Source organism: Balaenoptera ricei, chromosome 5 (genome assembly GCF_028023285.1).
Source record: "Balaenoptera ricei isolate mBalRic1 chromosome 5, mBalRic1.hap2, whole genome shotgun sequence".
Classification (NCBI taxonomy): Eukaryota; Metazoa; Chordata; class Mammalia; order Artiodactyla; family Balaenopteridae; genus Balaenoptera; species Balaenoptera ricei.
In genome coordinates, this window is record NC_082643.1 from 88,341,523 (window position 1) to 88,362,395 (window position 20,873).

A 20,873-nucleotide genomic window follows, 5' to 3' on the forward strand; every position below is an offset into this window, starting at 1 on the left:
ATGTTGGACAAATAAATGAACTGATTACTGAGGAAAATAAGGGATGGATAGATAGTGAGAAAAGCTCACTGACCTGCTGTAAAATAATTAGTATGTGTTCTGCTACCCGCATGTCTTGGGGATAACCTTTTCGGAGCACCTTACTAAAGTTAATATTCTGGAAAGGGCTCAGGTTAGTCCTTCTCCTTTATAAATGCTCAAAAATGGAGGATTTACACCAAGGTTTGGAAAGTGTCAGGTTATCTATTAGAAACAGAAATAAAGCTTGACATAAATGTAGTCTTATCAAGCACTTGTTTTTTCCTAAACAAAAGCATAAAATATTCTGTAATGAAACATTTATTTTTAACTCAACTTGATATGCTTGATTTCATGTAATAATGTATTTTTTCAGATTTTATGTAAAATATCTATTATATGGCTCAAAGGAAATTGTAGCACATACTTAATAATATTCAAGGAATATTACATTAACATTCTCAGAAAAAATAATTTTATATAGATTGTAATTAACAAAGAAGGAAAAGTATATAATACATTCTAAAGAAATCCAAGTGACAACACAACTGGATATTTTATATTGGTAAGTAAAAATTTGTAGCCTACTAATTGCTAAAATTTGTTAACAGAAATTTTACCTAAAAAGTAAAAATTAGTTGTTGTTTAAATCTTAAACCAAAAAACTAAGTCCATTTAAGTAAAAAAATAGTTTTTTAAAAATGTTAATTAAATTATTGAAGAAATGGTTCACAATCTCTTTAGAAATATTAACATTACTTTAAGAATAGTAAATTAGATAAATTAGACTTTAATTATAAATATTTTTGAGTCATTGCAATATTCAAATATTGCTCAACTATTTACTTAGAATTCTGTCTTTGACTTTGAAAATTGGAAACAAAATAAAAATTATGATTAAAATGTGCACTGTTTTTCAACTTTCACACTTTAAAAGAGCAAATGAGAAAATTAATTGATATAACAGGTATCAAAAAGAAAATGGCATTGCATCAAAATTACTCAGCTTTTTATCATGTTTTATTAAATACCTATTATGTCAAAAAAACTAGGTAATGCTTGCTAACATATGTATTTTCATTTTATGAATCAAGTTTGACAAAAGGCATTAACATAGAAAGTGAGAAGAAATATTTGGAATTGAGGTAACATTTAACTCTGCAAAAAAAGTATGTATTCCTTTTGTAGACATCTATTGACCACCAAATATGTGACAGGGACTCTGCTTTGTGTAATTTATGCCAACATAGATGACATATATTTCCTTTCCTCAAAGAAATCCCTTTTTAGCCTTATAAGCATTTTGTTATGTTTCCCACATTCATTAATTCTTTCAATAATTATTTATTGAGTGCCTACTTTGTGATGGGAATTATGTTATGTGTTGGATATATAACTGTGAACAGCAAGCCCACAATGATCTACTCTTCTCCATTATGCACACATTAAAACATCAGTAAGTTCCTTTGATTTAATCCAAATTCATTTTTCTTTGTTCATGGCCAACACTTTAGACCTAACACTAATATCCTCCCTGAGACTAAGGAAATAAATTCAAACTCTCCTATCACGTGTCCTCCAAACCACTCTCTATATAGCCCATCACTACCTTTAATCATTTTCATTAAAATAAGAATAAAATACAAATTCTGTTCTAGAAATCAACAAGAACTCAAGATTTAATCTCACATATTTGTGCCTCCCAACCTATGTAGAGTATCATCCCTTTTGCCAGTCCCCATTTCCACAATGATTCCAATGGCTGGTCCTTTCTAATACTTTAAATCTCCTCTTAAATATCATTTCCACAGAAAAATCATCTCTGGTAACACCATTTCCTTTGTTCCTTATCTTCCAGAATATTATCAACTGCAGTATCATGTTATTTGGTTTAACAGTATAAATGAGTGAATAAGTCAATAAGCTTTCAGTTTATAGGAATTAGAGATAGGTCTACAGAAACTATAAATAAGCAAACAGACATTTATAATTCTGAGTGATAAAAGTACTATGGTGCTAGGTGCAGTTTTTTTTTTGTCTTTTTTTAAATTTATTTATTTATTTTGCTGTGTTGGGTCTTCATTTCTGTGCGAGGGTTTCCTCTAGTTGCGGCAAGCGGGGGCCACTCTTCATCGCGGTGCGTGGGCCTCTCACTATCGTGGCCTCTCTTGTTGCAGAGCACAAGCTCCAGACGCGCAGGCTCAGCAGTTGTGGCTCACGGTCCCAGTTGCTCCGCGGCATGTGGGATCTTCCCAGACCAGGGCTGAAACCCGTGTCCCCTGCATTAGCAGGCAGATTCTCAACCACTGCGCCACCAGGGAAGCCCTAGGTGCAGATTATATAATAGTTAATAAAAATGTTAAACCTAACCCAGCCCCTAAGTTTCCACAGAATGTATAAACCAGGAGATAAAAGATTAGCAGTGTATCCAAAGTTGGGAAATTGAGAAAGAATTGAGAACTTGGGAAAAAGGAGAGTTATAAGCTATATGAAGAAAAAATACATCGGGAATTAGACATTTGGAGGTGGTCATGAATAAGAACAAACTGAAGAGATAAGTGAGAATCAGATCATGAAGTGCTTTATAATTCATTTGAGGAACTTCATGTGGGGACAGTCGGGAGCCATTGAAATTACTTTAGTTACCCCGTATAGAATGAGGTGGAGAGGTGTTGTATTACTTTTCTGTTGCTGCCATAACAAATTACCACACATTTAGTAACTTAAAACAGCACTTATTTATTATCTTGTGGTTTACATGGGTCAGAAGTCTGTGCACAGTGTGGCCCGGTCAGTTGTATGCTTAGAGTTCACAAAGCTGGAATCAAAGTGTTGGCAGAACTGTGTGCCTTTCATGCTCCCAGGCTACTCAAGATGATGTCAGAATTCACTTCTATATAGTTAGACTGAGTTCCCCTTCCATGTTGGATGCGAGCCAGGGATTCTTCTTCGCTTCTAGAGTCTCACCCATGTTCCCTGGCTCGTGGCCCCATTCAGAGCCAGCAACAGCTGATCAGTTACCTCTCACACTTAAACTTCTGCCTCACTTTTTTACACAGTTCTTCTGCCATCTTTTTCTATTTGTAAGGGCTCGAGTGACTATATTGGCCAATTTGTATAATCCTGTTTCTCTCCCTATCTTAAGATCAATTGATTACTATTCTTAAATCCTTCTGCAATTTCCCTTAGTTTAATATTTTATATTTCCATTTTTTCCATTGAATTTAAATTTTATTCTAATTTATTTAGTGTACATTAGGAATATGGCTGACCTTCCTAACTGATCTCCAATAAGCAACACTAATAATTATTATCCATCATTTTCTTAAAATCTTTTTATGGTTTTTATGGAAAACTAGTTTTTCTTTTTTTTTTTTAACATCTTTATTGGAGTATAATTGCTTTACAATGGTGTGTGAGTTTCTGCTTTATAACAAAGTGAATCAGTTATACGTATACATATGTCCCCATATCTCTTCCCTCCCTTCCACCCTCCCTATGCCACCCCTCTAGGTGGTCACAAAGCACCAAGCTGATCTCCCTGTGTTATGCAGCTGCTTCCCACTAGCTATCTATTTTACGTTTGGTAGTGTGTATATGTCCATGCCACTCTCTCATTTTGTCCCAGCTTACCCTTCCCCCTCCCCGTGTCCTCAAGTCCATCCTCTAGTAGGTCTGTATCTTTATTCCCGTCTTGCCCCTAGGTTCTTCATGACCTTTTTTTTTTTTTTTTTAGATTCCATATATATGTGTTAACGTACGGTATTTGTTTTTCTCTTTCTGACTTACTTCACTCTGTAGGACAGTCTCTAGGTCCATCCACCTCACTACAAATAACTCGGTTTCATTCCCTTTTTGGCTGAGTAATATTCCATTGCATATATGTGCCACATCTTCTTTATCCATTCATCTGTTGATGGGCACTTAGGTTGCTTCCATGTCCTGGCTATTGTAAATGGAGCTGCAATGAACATTTTGGTACATGACTCTTTTTGAATTATGATTTTCTCAGGGTATATGCCCAGTAGTGGGATTGCTGGGTCGTATGGTAGTTTTATTTTTAGTTTTTTAAGGAACGTCCATATTGTTCTCCATAGTGGCTGTATCAATTTACATTCCCACCAACAGTGCAGGAGGGTTCCCTTTTCTCCACACCCTCTCCAGCATTTATTAAAACTAGTTTTTCTTAACCTCTCCCATTTTGAAGGCATTCTAAGCTATTCTTACATTTAGTTTTTAAAAATCCAAATGTGTTTGTGTGTGTGTGTGTGTGCATGCTTATAAGAATTTTATGGGCATGATATTATACTACTGATCTCATAATGAGAATAAACATGTTTAATGCATAAAAGTATCTCCATTGATATGTTTTACTTGATGCCCCTGAAAAGAAGCATGAATATTAGGTGAAATGAAAAACTGAGCAGAGTGAAAAGACCCACAGTGGGCAAAGATACATATTCCCTTAGCCTTGATTGAAAAGTGTCAAGTGCCAAGGAGATATGGGGAATAAAGAATTAAATAGGACTAAGCCTATGGGCTTTAGTTACAAGTTAAATATAGGTGATTCAAAAACTTTCTCCTTGAAATATATATATTTTATATACTATTCTAATTTCTTTGTTCTCCTCCATTATATATCACAGTAATGAAATTTTTTAAACTCTGATTTGTCTCAACTATGCTTAGAAGTTATAATTGATAATGACAACTGGGGAGAGAAAAATCCATGAAGATGACAATCAAGATGAATTAGAATATGGGATCTAGTTCATTTTATGCACCTGGAGGGTTTGTTGTCAAAGTTCAAATTTTGATGTGTGATTGTAAATAAAGGCGTCAATTCCTTTAAGCAATAATTCTCAACTTTGGTTGAATATTAGATGTAATTAGTTGGGGAGGTTTTAAAATTCCCAATACCCAAGCCACACCCCAGAACAATTAAACTGGAATCTCTGGGGTTGACATCCAGACATCAGTACTTTTTAAAGCTCCCCAGGTGATTACAATATGCAGCTAAGGCCGAGAATCACTGCTTCAGAGTTGTATAATATATTCTTTATTAAATTGTATATCTGTGTGTATATTTGTGTGTTATATGTTTATTTCTTGACTTTCTGTTCCACTGATTTCTGATGTAATGTTTGAATTATTGTTGACTCATTCAAGTTCTAATATAATTCGAGCTAGACGTTTTCATATTTTCCTAAGTATTTTTATTTTGTTCTATTTATTTTCTTTTTAAAACAGTTATTTTAATTTAAATAATATCTATATAATGCCCTGTATATTAATGAATGTTTCATATTTCATTTACCATTAAAATAGATACTATTTATTCCCTAGATTTTTTTCATTTGTTACTTCTAGCATAGAGAAATATATTGATCTTGAATTGGGCAATTTTTTAGTAATCTAATTTTTGCAGTTTTCTACTTGATTTATTATAGTACATATCAGATATAGAAATGATATGTAGATTGATTTTCCTCTTTAAACCCTTTGGTGATTCTGCACTTGAAGTCCCTAGCCCAGGGAAAGAAATACTATATTTTTAATATTTTCAAATGAAAATAATTTTAGAAATCATCTAGTCAAGTGTTTTTGAAATTTTTGACCATAACTCACTGTAAACAAAATCATACCCCAGTATACTTATTTATACACAACCAAAATAAAGTTTCATGATGTAGCATTTACCTTTAGTATATGCGATGCCCTATGATATTTTCTCTTTTATTCTACTCTATCTTATTCTTAACAACGTTTGTCACAACGAAATTGTTTTCATGACCCATTTAAGTATTGAGAGATATTTGAAGAACATTTTTATCCCAACACTCTTATTTAATAGATAAATAAACTAAGGACCACAACAGTTAAGTAGCTTTTGTCCAAGGGTTACACAACTAGATGGTAATAGCATTCTATTCAGTGGTCAGATCTTATCAAAGTTTTGTCACATCAGGGCTTCTCAGAGTTGATTATTCATCAGTATTACATCGGATACACATAAGATATGTAGATTATCAGGAACCGTCACCTGGAATTGCTAATTAAGCTACTTTTTCCAATATCTAATACTTGTATTCTTCTATTGTAATGTATATCTAAGCTAACACAGACTTACAAAACCTGAACCTCCAAGCAGACAGTCAGAGTTTCTTCCAAGCTTTGTATTATAATTTCTCCCACTAGTTGATAACCTCTCTGCATGTTTTTCAAGTGTCTAGAGTTTACAGTAAATGTTACTAAAATAGCTACAATTTCTAATTGAAAGGCATTTATTAAGGAGGAACAAAACTATATATCATACATAAGTACTTTATGAATATTATTCCTTCTAAGATCGCCTACCTGAGAATGAAATAGAAGAATCTGACCCTTCACTACAAACTTTGCCATTGATTTAGGCAGCTTTTGGCCTCTGCTTTGACAAACATGACATAGAATACATGTAACACATACACATTGATTGACTGGTTAATTGACTATAAATGTGCAGTACCCACCCCACCCCCACTTTGAAATGCAACTTGAATTCCTAATATTTCATTGGTTTCAAGAATGAAGTTATACAATAGATTTGTTTTCTGATTATTGTCCACCCGCTTTGTCAAAATTTATCTTAGAAATTGCTGAATATTAATCACAGAAATTTGGTATTTGATTTATGTTTTAAACACTTATTCTTTCATTTAGAAAATAACGTTTTATAGAAGTAAATACATTTTAGCACTAAAATGTTAGTTATGTAGGAAACTTAATGCTTGAAAGAATTAATTCCAAGCTTTACATTTTATCTTTTCTCCAAGAAGGGCAAGAGAATTTGCATATATTATCCAAGTCATTTTTCTTATGTCTTTCAAATAATCATAGACTTATGGCTTATATAAAAATTACAAACATTTTAGTAAAGTCATTGCTTCTGACCTTCATTCTAATGTTAAACACACACACACACACACACACACACACACACACGTAACATACTATTGAAGTATTCAATCAATCAAAAATTGCATTTAGTATTAATTTTTTAAGTATTGAACAATGAATTTTACATGGTTCCCTATATTAAATATATAAGCTCATTTACCTTGATGAGATATCACCAAAATTAATGATGGATTATATCAATAACATAGTTAGCTCTTCTATTTATTGAATTGAGAGATAAATAGGATTTATCTTTAATTTTGCGGGGTTGAGAAGGATTCTAATTCTGAACCCCATGTCTAGCAGTGAAGGACGGAATAATAATCTGATAGATAAGAATGTTTTCCTACATACAGTTGAAGCCTGAGTGGGAATTATAAATATTAATTGTTGCAATATGCATGGCTGGTCTTAGTACTCTCCCTTAGAATTCTTGGCAAAACACTACCTTAAAAAAGTATTCTACAGGAGTGCTAATGTCAAGTTTTCAAATCAATAATCCATAGTAGCAAAAGGAATTTTAAGGAAAGCCTTTTAGGAAAGTTTTCCTGCTTTTAGGCAACACCTCCTAAACATAAATCATTTCCCTACTCTATTTATGTATGTATGTATGTATGTATGTATTTATTTAGAATATCCTTCATAACACTCAGAGGGAATTCTCTGCCTCTTGAGTATCTGTTCTCAGTATATCATGTATTTTTTATTCATTTTTGGCAAAAACAAAACTATTGCTTATCAGAATTCAGAATTTTAGTCATGTAGCTAACACTAGTAATCGGGTAGCTCTAATTATTAATAACTTCACAGAAGAGTCAAGTTAGCTGGATGACTGCATTAATTCGTTAGTTGGATAGAAGACCTCTTAACCATTACCTACCATTGACAGTATCTAGCAAAAGTTCTGACACTTATTCGGCATTTACTTAGTATGGGTGGCATGACAGACCACATAACAAAGTGCTTGGATGGATGAATGAATAAAATAAGTAGGATTTGTTCTTATGAGTCCATTTTGGTTGCTAGGTTTCATTCCCTTTACCAGAGCTCTTTAGTGCTTCTTATATTTCTTGGTCTAGATCTTGTACTTGAGCCACCAGCTGGTCAGTGAGTCTAACACTAGTTTCTCTTATGTTCTCCTCCAGACCTGCCTTGTTAATAAATATGACTTTTTAAAAGGAAGACAGTACCTGATCATGCAGTTTTTAACCCATCTCATTAACAGCTTTAATGTGTTCTAGGTTTATTGTGATTGTGGAACTTTCCTAAAGAATATTGAACTCACATTTGCTATGTGGGATCCCATCAATTTCTAGGGAGTACAGTGAAACTTGTATTACACTTCTAAGACACCTCTAAGTTTGTAGAAGCTATTGAATATATTTCTTGCATAAATATAATTCAACCACATTCTCTAAAAGAACAAAATTTTTTAAAAAAATGACTGGTCACTTCTCAGCACTTTCCACTATAAGGCAAATAATTTCGTATTTAAACATTTCATTATATGACATATTTCTTATCCTGATTAAGAGAAGTCAAAAAGAGAAAAAATGGTGAAATGATGCAACTGAGCATTTATAGGAATAGGAGTTGAAGATGTGTTTTCTTCACGGAGACTCCATTAAAGGGATTTGCCCTCTGGCTTACTAAGTACACAGTGGTAACCGTTTTTGAAGGCTGCCTTAAAAATTCAAAATTATTTGTGGCTTAAAAATCTACCTGGCACACAAACGGAAACATAATAATTATTAATATTTATTGAACACCCACTACATTGTAGTCACTGTGCTAAGTGTTTTAAATAATAATTGATTATTATCTTTAAATGTCAGCAACCCTGTGAGGCAGAGTTATTATTTTTTCCATTTTACATATGAGGACACTGGGCTTAGAAAATAAAGCAGCTGTCTCACCTAGTAGTTGGCAGTTCTAGGATTTAAAACATTTCCCCCTGATTCCAAAATCCACATTGTTAATAATCTTTCTACTCATTCATTTATTCAGCCATCAGAAGAAGATTTATTGAGATCCTATCACTGCCAAGACCTAAGCTAGATGCTAGGGCCAGAGAAGCAAACATGGAGATATGCCCATTCTCGTGGAGTGATGAATTATGCGCTATGTCACTAATAGACATGTGTTAAATCATGCAAGTTAATGTGTTGAACCTTTCAATGGCATTCTTGTTTTAAACAGGTGCAACAATTTTCATGCATTTTTTTTCCAACTTATTTCCCAAGGTCTTTGGTCTCATGGAAAATGGGTTGAATTGGCATATTCTCCTTTCTTATCACTCTGGGAATTTTTAAAAAATGTTAGTAATTTGCCTTAGAGTAAATCAAATACATAAACATAAAACAAAACTGAATAACTGTTGGTGCTTTGAGCTGACACTTCCCCTGATTCCTTCACAATGCCTGGTTTTGATAGCATCAGTTAACTTTCAGTGCCTAGAAGCACTAAGAACATTCTAAGCTGGGATTTCTCTGTATCACGTTCTCCTGATGCTTTCGCTCTGATCACTGGATTGCGTTTATCCCTTCTACTTTCATGTAACAGTATTAAATCATGGTTGCCACAATGATGAATTGATTTAATTTGCTTATTTGTAAATCCATGACTTACTACCAGCAAATCTCTCATCCTTAATCATTCACCCTGTTCCTCTGATTTTATCTCCTAAATACTTCAGAAATCCACCCTTTTCTCCCTGTCACTACTACTACTGCTCTAGTTCAGACACACATCTTCCTTAACCTGACTATTGCGTAAGCCTCCTAACTGGTCTCCCTGTCTCTATTGTTGCACTTCACACAGCACTGCCATCCCAGCCACTGTATTATCTAGAAGCAACTAGGATGGGTTAAAGTGCACATTTATCATAGCATTTCCACTACACAATATTCCAACATCTATAATACTCTAATGCATTATAAAGAGACAGTGGTACTCCAAAATCATTACAAGCTTCTTTAACTGAGGATGAATATATCATTTATCTATGTAGTGTGACACTCAGTAATACGTGAATTATGGTGGTATTCAGCAAACACTTGTTGAAGTGAACTGAAATAAATATGCATTAAAGTTGCAGAGAGAGGAAAATGACTCATTTATCTGGCTTATAATCACTATCCTTTGTTCATTCCTTCCTTCTATCCTTCTCTCCCTCCCTAGGTTTCTTCCTCTTTCCTTCCTTCTTTACATTCATTGTTAGAATATTTTTTAAGTGTCCACTATTTCCAGGCTTTCTGTGTTTGGGATCCAACAAAACAAAAGTGTCTGCTTTGCTTGAGCTAAGTTTTATAGTAAAGAATTTAAAATAAGAATGAAAAATATAGTAAATTGATGATCTAATATATTATCAGATTTTAAGTCCTATGGGGAAAATTTAAAAAAAAAAATTAGAGCAAAGTGAAGATAATCCAGAATGCCAGAGGGGGCAACTGGAACAAAAGAAAGAGAAGCCTTGTCCTTAGTGATTAGCTCACACACATCGACTACAACAAGGGACAAACAAGGAGGATAATACTTCCAGGGGACACACATACACAAGGGAAAGTAGCTAACAAAAGAGAATGGCAAAGAGAGCTCAGAGAAGTAGATGAAGAGTTAGAAAAGAAAATGGTCTTAGAAAACTTGGGAAAGGATGATTTTAAGACAATGTGGTCAATGTTTGTAAATATTACAATATGGCGAAATAGAATATGAACTGAGATGAGGTCACATGTATCAGTCATTAGAAAGTTAGGACTGAGTACAAAACAATGGGAAGAGGAGGAAACAATTGGAGATGAGGCCATGAGTGCAGTGAGCACAATAAGCAAATAAATACTAGGATGTCAGGGGTTTAGCAATGAAAGAAAAGACAGAAAGGAAGGAATTATACAATTGGAGAGTGTTGTGAGCCAAAGAATTATCTATTAAAAATAAGACTTTCTTTTTTTTTTTTTTTTTTTTTGGTAGGATTAAGGTAAGTGAAGGACGTGCACTTTACATATTTTGTCTCTTTTAATCTTCCTCCAGAGTAGTTATTAGTACTTTCAGTTTTCCAAAGAGGAAACTGAAACATTTATTATATGACCAAGATCACATAGCTAACACATTACAGAAAGGATATTTAAATGCAATTTTGTTGGAGCAAAAAAAATTATGGTCTTTATTGCAATGCTCATGGGCTAGGTAGCTGGAATTAGGATCAAGGGGACAGTGGAATGCTTAATGTTAGAGCTGAGTAATGATAAAGGAATGGAGAAGTAAAGGTATGTATTGATAAGTGTGTATGTATGTATGTAATAAAAAAGGAAAGGATTTTTTTTTTCTTTCCTTTTTGGCTGTGCTGGGTCTTCTTTGCTGAGTGCGGGCTTTCTCTAGTTGTGACGAGGAGGGGCTACTCTTCGTTGTGGTGAGCAGGCTTCTCCCTGCGGTGGCTTCTCTTGCTGCAGAGCATGGGCTCTAGAGCACATGGGCTTCAGTAGTTGTGGCTTGTGGGCTCTAAAGCGTGGGCTCAGTAGTTGTGGAGTATGGGCTTAGTTGCCCCGGGGCATGTGGGATCTTCCCAGACCAGGGGTCAAACCCACGTCCCCTGCATTGGCAGGTGGATTCTTAACCACTGTACCACCAGGGAAGTCAGGGAAGGAATTTATTAAGCTGAAATAGTGTTGAAATTTACAGGATTTTAGACTTATAAAGCAGACATTATAGGGAATCAGGAATGCAGTTGGTTAAAGCTGAGCAAAATATTTGCTGAGCAATGTTGAGAGACTAGCCAGTGAAAAATATCATATATGCAGCAGTAGGAACCCCAGGAAAAAATGTGTGAAAGATTAATTCTTCATAGTCAACACATTGAGGGCACCAGGCTCATGTAGGGTGACATCTGGCTCTCATCACAATGCTCTAGAAGAGAGAAAAATTGAGCCAAGGAGGAATCAATGTGGTTATTGGTCTAACAGTAATAATCTCTCTCTGCCCCAGAAAACTTGTGTCTACTTTCAAAATAATAGGGATAAATATAGATATTAGAAACATCATATAACATCCGTATGCTTTAGCTTTTTCTATTTATAAATCAAGTTTGGAAATAAAATTATCACTGTGGTGACAAGAATCTGAGTTTGGGAGCAGCTATTTCCAGGAGTTATCTGAGGAAGCCAGGCATCCAGTATGTAGAGACCAGGGTGCATGGAAAATTCTCCCGTCATCTGTGAGGAGGAGAAAAACATTGACTCCATGGAAAATCTAGCTTTTTTGCTTGAAGAAGGAGTCTTGATAGTTCACTCTTCCAATAAACCTTGAGTGAGCAATAGGGTTGTTTTTAGACAGGCCTCATCCTTGCATCACAGAAAACAATTGTGTTTGGCTGACATAGCACTGGCAATTTAGAGGCTGCACATAAAAAATACACACACTTTAAAATATAAGAATAAAGGATGCTAGTGAGAATATCATTGAAATGACTAGCAGACTTTCTAGGTTAAATTGGAAGGAAAATGAAGTCAGATGGATTTTTAAAATAGTTAAAAACAGGAAATTAAAGTGTTATTTTGATAATGTTAAGCTGAACACCAACTTTAGTAGGAGGAGTATGGGGACTTTGAAAGAGTAGTTATTTAGAATCGGTCAGAGGAATATCAGATTTTGAGATATGAAAGATGTTACATCTTCAGATAGTGAGATAGTTTAGGATGTTATCCTAAGAATAGATTGTTTGAGTAGAAAAGAGCAGAAGTGAGTGAAAAGAAAAGGTTAAGGAAACCCATACTTTCAAATGTGGTCCCTTTGCGTACATCTTAATGTTGCCAATCATTAAAATGAAGGGTTGAAGCTAACCTATGATCCAGGTACCAAAGGTTATGAAGGAAAAGTGGTGAGGATGGGATGGAATCAGTATTATTAGGAAATGTAATCTTCAAAAGGTTTTTGCAAGAAGCAGTCTAAAAGTAGAAAGGAAGTATCCAGAAAAAATTGCTAACCCAATAACAAGACCCTATACTATCAGGAGATGAGAAATGAGGATATGAAAAACAATAAGCCCCCATCTCAGAGTGTTCTATCAAACCTCTTTTCTATACATCCTGTAAATAATGGTTATCCTTTAAATTAGCTGGTCACTACTTCCAACTTGAACTTAAAACTAGTTAAAAGAATTAAGTCTGAATTCATTAAACCAGGTTTTAAGAACAACTCTGCCACTCACTAACATAGGAAAATTAGTTGTCTTCTCTATGCATAACTTTCCTCTGCCACTCAGTAACATAGGAAAATTAGTTGTCTTCTCTATGCATAACTTTCCTCATCCATAATACATGAATATTAATGCCTGACTTATTGTGTTGTTTTGGATATTAAATGAAATAATACGTATAAACTGTATAACCCATTTAGCACAGGGCAAGGCACAGAGTCTGTGTTCAACGCATAGTTTTACCATCATTTTCTGAGTATCGCTTCCCCAGAAATGCTCTCACTGTCAAATCCATTGGCCTTTTATGCTATCAAGTTTTTTTTTTTTGTTTGCTTGCTTGTTTTAAACCTCTCATTATAGCCTCGAGCTATTCTAAAGGTCACAGGTTATGTTTTCTAGCAGGAGACAGAGATGGAGATGAGCATTTATTGGGGATCAACACTTGCGGAAGGGAGGGGAGAGAAGAAGAATTGGACAAGAGAAGAAACTGAATTGCAATGCAGGCCCAAGAAAGCATTGGCCAACCTCCTGGGAGAATCTGGAGTGAGCCTTGCCTATCAGCATTGGCCCATGTTGCTCCAAAATGCCAAACATTTGTTGGCTTGACTCACCCAGTTACCAGATATGGGCCGTCAAAGCCATGGAGTAACCGCCAGTGAGGTATCTCTCTGCAGTTGAGGCAAACCCTCAGGCAAACTGAAGGGGCCAACAGCTGGAGGCTGTCTCCTGACCACATTCCCAGCAACTGGTCAAGTCCTTCCTTGAGGTAAAATCTGGATTATTTCCACCCCCACCACACACATCTGTCAAACCAATCTATGCCTCCATTAGGCACTTACTTTAAAAGTCTTTATTTATACCAATACTTTCAAGTTTCATTCTTGTAATTGCAATTGAATTATAAGCTATATACTGCAGGGACCAAGCTTAATATTTCTATTGCAGCCATCATAGCACCATATACGGTGCTCAGCAAATAAGAAATACAAAGAAAATAACTACTTTTTGAATCATGGATAAAATAATTCAAATGATAGCATCTCCTTTTTTCAGATTGCATTGTGAAGGTTTTATAGTCTGTTCTAAAGGGTGAGTCAAGTGTGTATTTTAGGATGAGTATTGATTACCCCAAATTTGGAGCAGACTTTGTATAAGTACGCTTCTTTAGTCTTGACAGAAGTTATTCATCTATCATATGCGTATTAACTTCCTATTTTATGCCAGGTGCTGTTCTAAGCCCTGGGAATACAGCAATAAACAAAATAGACCTCTTCTCTGCTCTCGTGGAAATTATATTCTAGTAGAATTACAGTGGCTTTCTGAAGAGGAACACCACCACAGCTTCAACTATAAAAGGAAGAAATGTATCACCACAATGGACCTGACAAAATAGTGGAACAGGCAGCCATACTTACCCTGCTTTGTAGAGGAAAGCATCTCAGTCAACTGAAAAGATGCCTGGCCTCGGTGAAGTGTTTTAGGAACAACAACTTCAGATGAATATTCTGTCTCTGACACATTTGGTAAGGGCAAGTAAGCATGTCTTTCATTCCCAGTGGAAATCACAGTGTTGGATTATTGATATTCAAATAACAGTTTTGGTTTAACCCATAAAGCCCAACAACCTTCCTCTAGTTCCTGGCTATAGGCATTTGGTGATTTCTCCATCCTGGTTTTTTGTGCAAAACCATATTAATCTCACCAGCATTCATAGCCTACATATTGCCTTCCCTCACACAAGAGTGAAGAGAAGTACTTGTATCAAGTACCCTTTATTGCATCAGCTTATTGTTAAAACAAGGATTTGAGGCAAGAGTTTTAACTTAGAAAAAAAGGATTACATGAGTTAGTGGGTGTGATCTGGCTACTGGGTAATGTGGATTTTCCAGTTGCCCACCATGAGACAGTAGTCCATTTAGACAAGGACAAGAATCATTTAATTTATCCTGTTACTTTCTTTGGTAAATAGGATTTAGAATTATGCAACCACCAATAGGAATATTGCTTACCTGGCAGTGGTCAGCCAAGTAGCATCTTCAGTAGGAAGAGAAAAGTTGGTGCTTAAAGCTGCATTGTGAGCAAAAGCAGAGGTTAAAAGCATCCTTTAAAAAAGCCCTTCACCCTGAGAAATGTCTTCTGGAAGTGTAAGCCACACCTCCCGGGAGAAGTTGGAATACTCTGAGCATCTGTGCATTTGTGATTTTGTCCCAGAGGAGCAAATTTCCTACATACAAACACAAATCTGTGTTATCTACAGAGCTTTACTTGCTGTGACTACAGTCATGTTTAAGCCATATGAGTTAGTTCAGTGAAATATAACGTAAAGGCAGAAAATCACACCCAAGCATCTTCCAAAAATAGGAAATGAACTGACATGAAAGAGGCAATAAAGGAGACAGAGTAGGTGCTACCTGAGCAAAGAGATTGTGCTAAATTTTTACATAGGTTATTTCCTGTGCATATGCCTTAAAGGCACTAAGGATATTATGAACTACTGTACAAATATATCATTACTATTATTATTATTATATATTTCAACTTCAATCTAAAATATATATATTTTCTCTTTCAGAAATCCTTCCCTACCATGGACACTGTCAATCCAGGAACAACAAAAAAAGATCAATTACCTTCCCTGAAATCTCCTTGTGACCCACTAGTGAGATAAAAAGAATTAAGAAGGTAAAGAATCAGGAAAAGGTCTCTGCAGAATCTTGCCATAAGGTTTTTTTTTTAACATTTTTTTCTATGCCCAGCTCTCAGCATCATTTTCCTATAATGGGGAGATGCACTAAGTATTTTTATAGATCGTAAAATATATCCTTTCTTCCTTTTTAGTTTTTATTCTTTCCTTCATTTTTTACTCACGTTTCTTCCTTCCTCTCTCCCTTCCTTCTTTCCTTCAACAAACATTTAAGTAGTGGTATATGCAAAACACTCTAGAAGTAATTTATTATGCTATTGTTTTTGTTGTTGAGTATTTATGATATGAGAATGAAGGTTTGTCTATGCCAAGGATTTGTGCTCAGTAGTTTTCTTTGTGCAAAACTTAATTTATTTGCCTCAAGATCAAGAGCCAAAATATTAATTTACAACTACCAGGTTGAGTATATTTTCTTGCTAAAAATACTTTAAAAAATTAAAATATGTAAATTGTATAAGATTTCTTTATATAATCTAATAAATTTAATAGTAAGAAACAAACATTTTATTTTATATGATCAGATTCAGTAGTTTACACAAAAATTTTGGTTTTAAAGTTAGGAATAATTGGTTAAGGATAGGGACAGGGAAACCAAAAAATGGTGTAAATATGTTTATTAGTTGCCTAAGGCTGCCATATCAAATTACCAAGAACTTGGTGGCTTAAAACAACAAAAATTCATTCTCTCAAAAGTTAAGAGGCCAGAAGTCCAAAATCAAGCTTTCAGTAGGGCCACACTTCCTCTAAAGGCTATAGATAAGCAATTTTCTTTACCTCTTGTAACTTCTGGTATTGGCAGACATTTTATTGTCTTGTGACCACATAACTCTAATCTCTGCCTTCATCATCATATGGCCTTCTTCCTTGTGTCTCTGTGTGTCCTTTCTGTGTCTTATAAAGTGATTCTCATTGGATTTAGGACTCACACTAAGCCAGTATGATTTCATCTCAATCCTTACCTTTATTACATCTGCAAAGACTCTACTTCTAAATAAGGTCATATTCTGAGATCATAGGGGGACATGAATTTGGAGGGAACACTACACCTGTTAATCCAAAAGGTGAACATTTTAGAACTGTTACATTTTAGAACTGTTACAAGATGCTGTGTTACCCCACTACGATCTTCCTTCATGAGTGAAGGACCTACTGGGCATGCTGCTGATAGACAATCCTCAAATATTAGTAAAACTCTTTGGGAATTATCTTAGCTGAAAAAAGTCACTTCACCCAAGATTCCCTGAGCAGCTTGCATCCAATGACTGATTAACACGAGGGAAGGGGATTAAGACAGTATACTCAGTATAGTTCTGAAGGGATTTCATGTCTTCATCACTCTGTGCAGGGTCAGCCTAGGTTTCCACTAAAATTGCATTGTATCTTGACGTCTCCATATGCCCAATGTGTTTCTTCCCTTTGCCAGGTGCCGCTCATACCCCTCTCCCAAAGGAATTCACTTATAAACCTCCTCTTGTACCCTAAGTCTTGTCTCAGATTCTACTTCCTGGGGCAGCATTCCTTCTGCTGTATAAGATATGAATATACAACTTACATGAATGTTTCACAAAATAATGCTAACCTTCCTTATTAGATACCTTCTACTTCTATATTTTTATTCTATTTTATTCCAGTCTAGTTTATCCTATTATTTTCTACCCATCCTAGCCTATCCTATCTATCCTATCTTAAACTATTCCATCTATCTCATTGTCTATTGAAGAGACAATAGAGGAGACAGAGGTTGGAGAATCTGTGTCAAGATCAACCCAATGGACATCATAAACCATAGTGTGAAAAAAAAAATTCCTCTTGCCTGCTTGCTCTGAAAATAAAGCACATCTTTCTAACTGCAGTCAGTGCGACCCCTGAGACAATTTTTTTTTAATTTATAAATACATTCACAATAATCCTCTAGATCACGCAAATGATAGCTTTGTTAAGTTTTGCCAAAATATCATTACAATGTCTAGAAACGCCTATAAAGATGCACATTAAAAATGTAACCACTCAACAGATTTAAACTAATTAAAATTTATAAAATATAAACTTAAAACATTCTCAAAAATATATGGTATGTCTCTTCCTAAGTTAAGATTGCCAAGAAAGTTTATTTCAATTAACCAATTATCAAACAGGTAAGCAAACATGTATTTCTTACTCTAAATCAGAATTTGGCCTGACACCTTTAAACTTGCAAGGTAGCACTCACAACAAATTCTCTAATGGTAGCAGATTTTTGATAATAATTTTCACTATAGTTTCCTGCTTTCTACCTGGTATGCTTTTAGAATGACTCACACACCCCAAAATTCTTTAAAACCATTTTAAGTCCCATATCCCCTGTCATCACTTGTATTATTCACACAAATATTTTTTCTTATTCTGACATTTAAAATATATATGGGCGCGACCCCGCCGCCGCTGTCGCCGCCTCGGCGTCCCCCGGCTCCAATCCCTCTCCTAGGACAGCGCCGCCACCACTGCTCAGCCCTGCCCACTGCCTGCGCCGCGCAGCCCTTACACACTCCCGGATGGCGCCTTCCTCCCGGACCGGTTTATAATGTAATAATTCAAGAATTTTATCATACAGTGGAGTAGCTTAACAACTGTCTATGTGCTTCCCATGATATGTTCTCTAAATTCTGTGTGGATGAAAGGCTCTTGGTGCTCCAGCCAGGCATCAGGGCTGTGCCTCTGAGGTGGGAGAGCCAACTTCAGGACACTGGTCCACAAGAGACCTACCAGCTCCACGTAATACCAAACGGCAAAAATCTCTCAGAGATCTCCATCTCAACATCAAGACCCAGCTTCACTCAACGACCAGCAAGCTACAGTGCTGGACACCCTATGCCAAACAACTAGCAAGACAGGAACACAGCCCCATCCATTAGCAGGGAGGCTGCCTAAAATCATAAGGACACAGACACCCCAAAACACACCACCAGACGTGGATGTGCCCACCAGAAAGACAAGATTCAACCTCATCCACCAGAACACAGGCACTAGTCCCCCCCACCAGGAAGCCTACACAACCCACTGAACCAACCTTACCCACTGGGGACAGATACCAAAAACAACGGGAACTACGAACCTGCAGCCTGTGAAAAGGAGACCCCAAACACAGTAAGATAAGCAAAATGAGACGACAGAAAAACACACAGCAGATGAAGGAGCAGGGCCAAAACACACCAGACCTAACAAATGAAGAGGAAATAGGTAGTCTACCTGAAAAAGAATTCAGAATAATGATAGTAAGGATGATCCAAAATCTTGGAAATAGAATAGACAAAATGCAAGAAACATTTAACAAGGACGTAGAAGAACTAAAGAGGAACCAAGCAACGATGAAAAACACAATAAATGAAATTAAAAATACTCTAGATGGGATCAATAGCAGAATGACTGAGGCAGAAGAAAGGATAAGTGACCTGGAAGATAAAATGGTGGAAATAACTACTGCAGAGCAGGATAAAGAAAAAAGAATGAAAAGAACTGAGGACAGTCTCAGAGACCTCTGGGACAACATTAAATGCACCAACATTCGAATTATAGGGGTCCCAGAAGAAGAAGAGAAAAAGAAAGGGACTGAGAAAATATTTGAAGAGATTATAGTTGAAAACTTCCCTAATATGGGAAAGGAAATAGTTAATCAAGTCCAGGAAGCACAGAGAGTCCCATACAGGATAAACCCAAGGAGAAACATGCCAAGACACATATTAATCAAACTGTCAAATATTAAATATAAAGAAAACATATTAAAAGCAACAAGGGAAAAACAACAAATAACACACAAGGGAATCCCCATAAGGTTAACAGCTGATCTTTCAGCAGAAACTCTGCAAGCCAGAAGGGAGTGGCAGGATATACTTAAAGTGATGAAGGAGAAAAACCTACAACCAAGATTACTCTACCCAGCAAGGATCTCATTCAGATGTGAGGGAGAAATTAAAACCTTTACAGACAAGCAAAAGCTGAGAGAGTTCAGCACCACCAAACCAGCTTTACAAAAAATGCTAAAGGCAAGAAACACAAGAGAAGGAAAACACCTACAATAACAAACCCAAAACATTTAAGAAAATGGGAATAGGAACATACATATCGATAATTACCTTGAATGTAAATGGATTAAATGCTCCCACCAAAAGACACAGACTGGCTGAATGGATACAAAAACAAGACCCATATATATGCTGTCTACAAGAGACCCACTTCAGACCTAGAGACACATACAGACTGAAAGTGAGGGGATGGAAAAAGATATTCCATGCAAATGGAAATCAAAAGAAAGCTGGAGTAGCAATTCTCATATCAGACAAAATAGACTTTAAAATAAAGAATATTATAAGAGACAAAGAAGGACACTATATAATGATCAAGGGATCGATCCAAGAGGAAGGTATAACAATTGTAAATATTTATGCACCCAACATAGGAGCACCTCAATACATAAGGCAAATACTAACAGCCATAAAAGGGGAAATCGACAGCAACACAATCATAGTAGGGGACTTTAACACCCCACTTTCACCAATGGACAGATCATCCAAAATGAAAATAAATAAGGAAACACAAGCTTTAAATGATACATTGAACAAGATGGACTTAATTGATATTTATAGGACATTCCACCCAAAAACAACAGAATACACATTTTTCTCAAGTGCGCATGGAACATTCTCCAGGATAGATCATATCTTGGGTCACAAATCAAACCTTGGTAAATTTAAGAAAATTGAAATCGTATCAAGTATCTTTTCCGACCACAACGCTATGAGACTAGATATCAATTACAGGAAAAGATCTGTAAAATATACAAACACATGGAGGCTACACAATACATTACTTAATAATGAAGTGATTACTGAAGAAATCAAAGGGGAAATCAAAAAATACCTAGAAATAAATGACAATGGAGATATGACGACCCAAAACCTATGGGACGCAGCAAAAGCAGTGCTAAGAGGGAAGTTTATAGCAATACAAGCCTACCTCAAGAAACAGGAAACATCTCGAATAAACAAC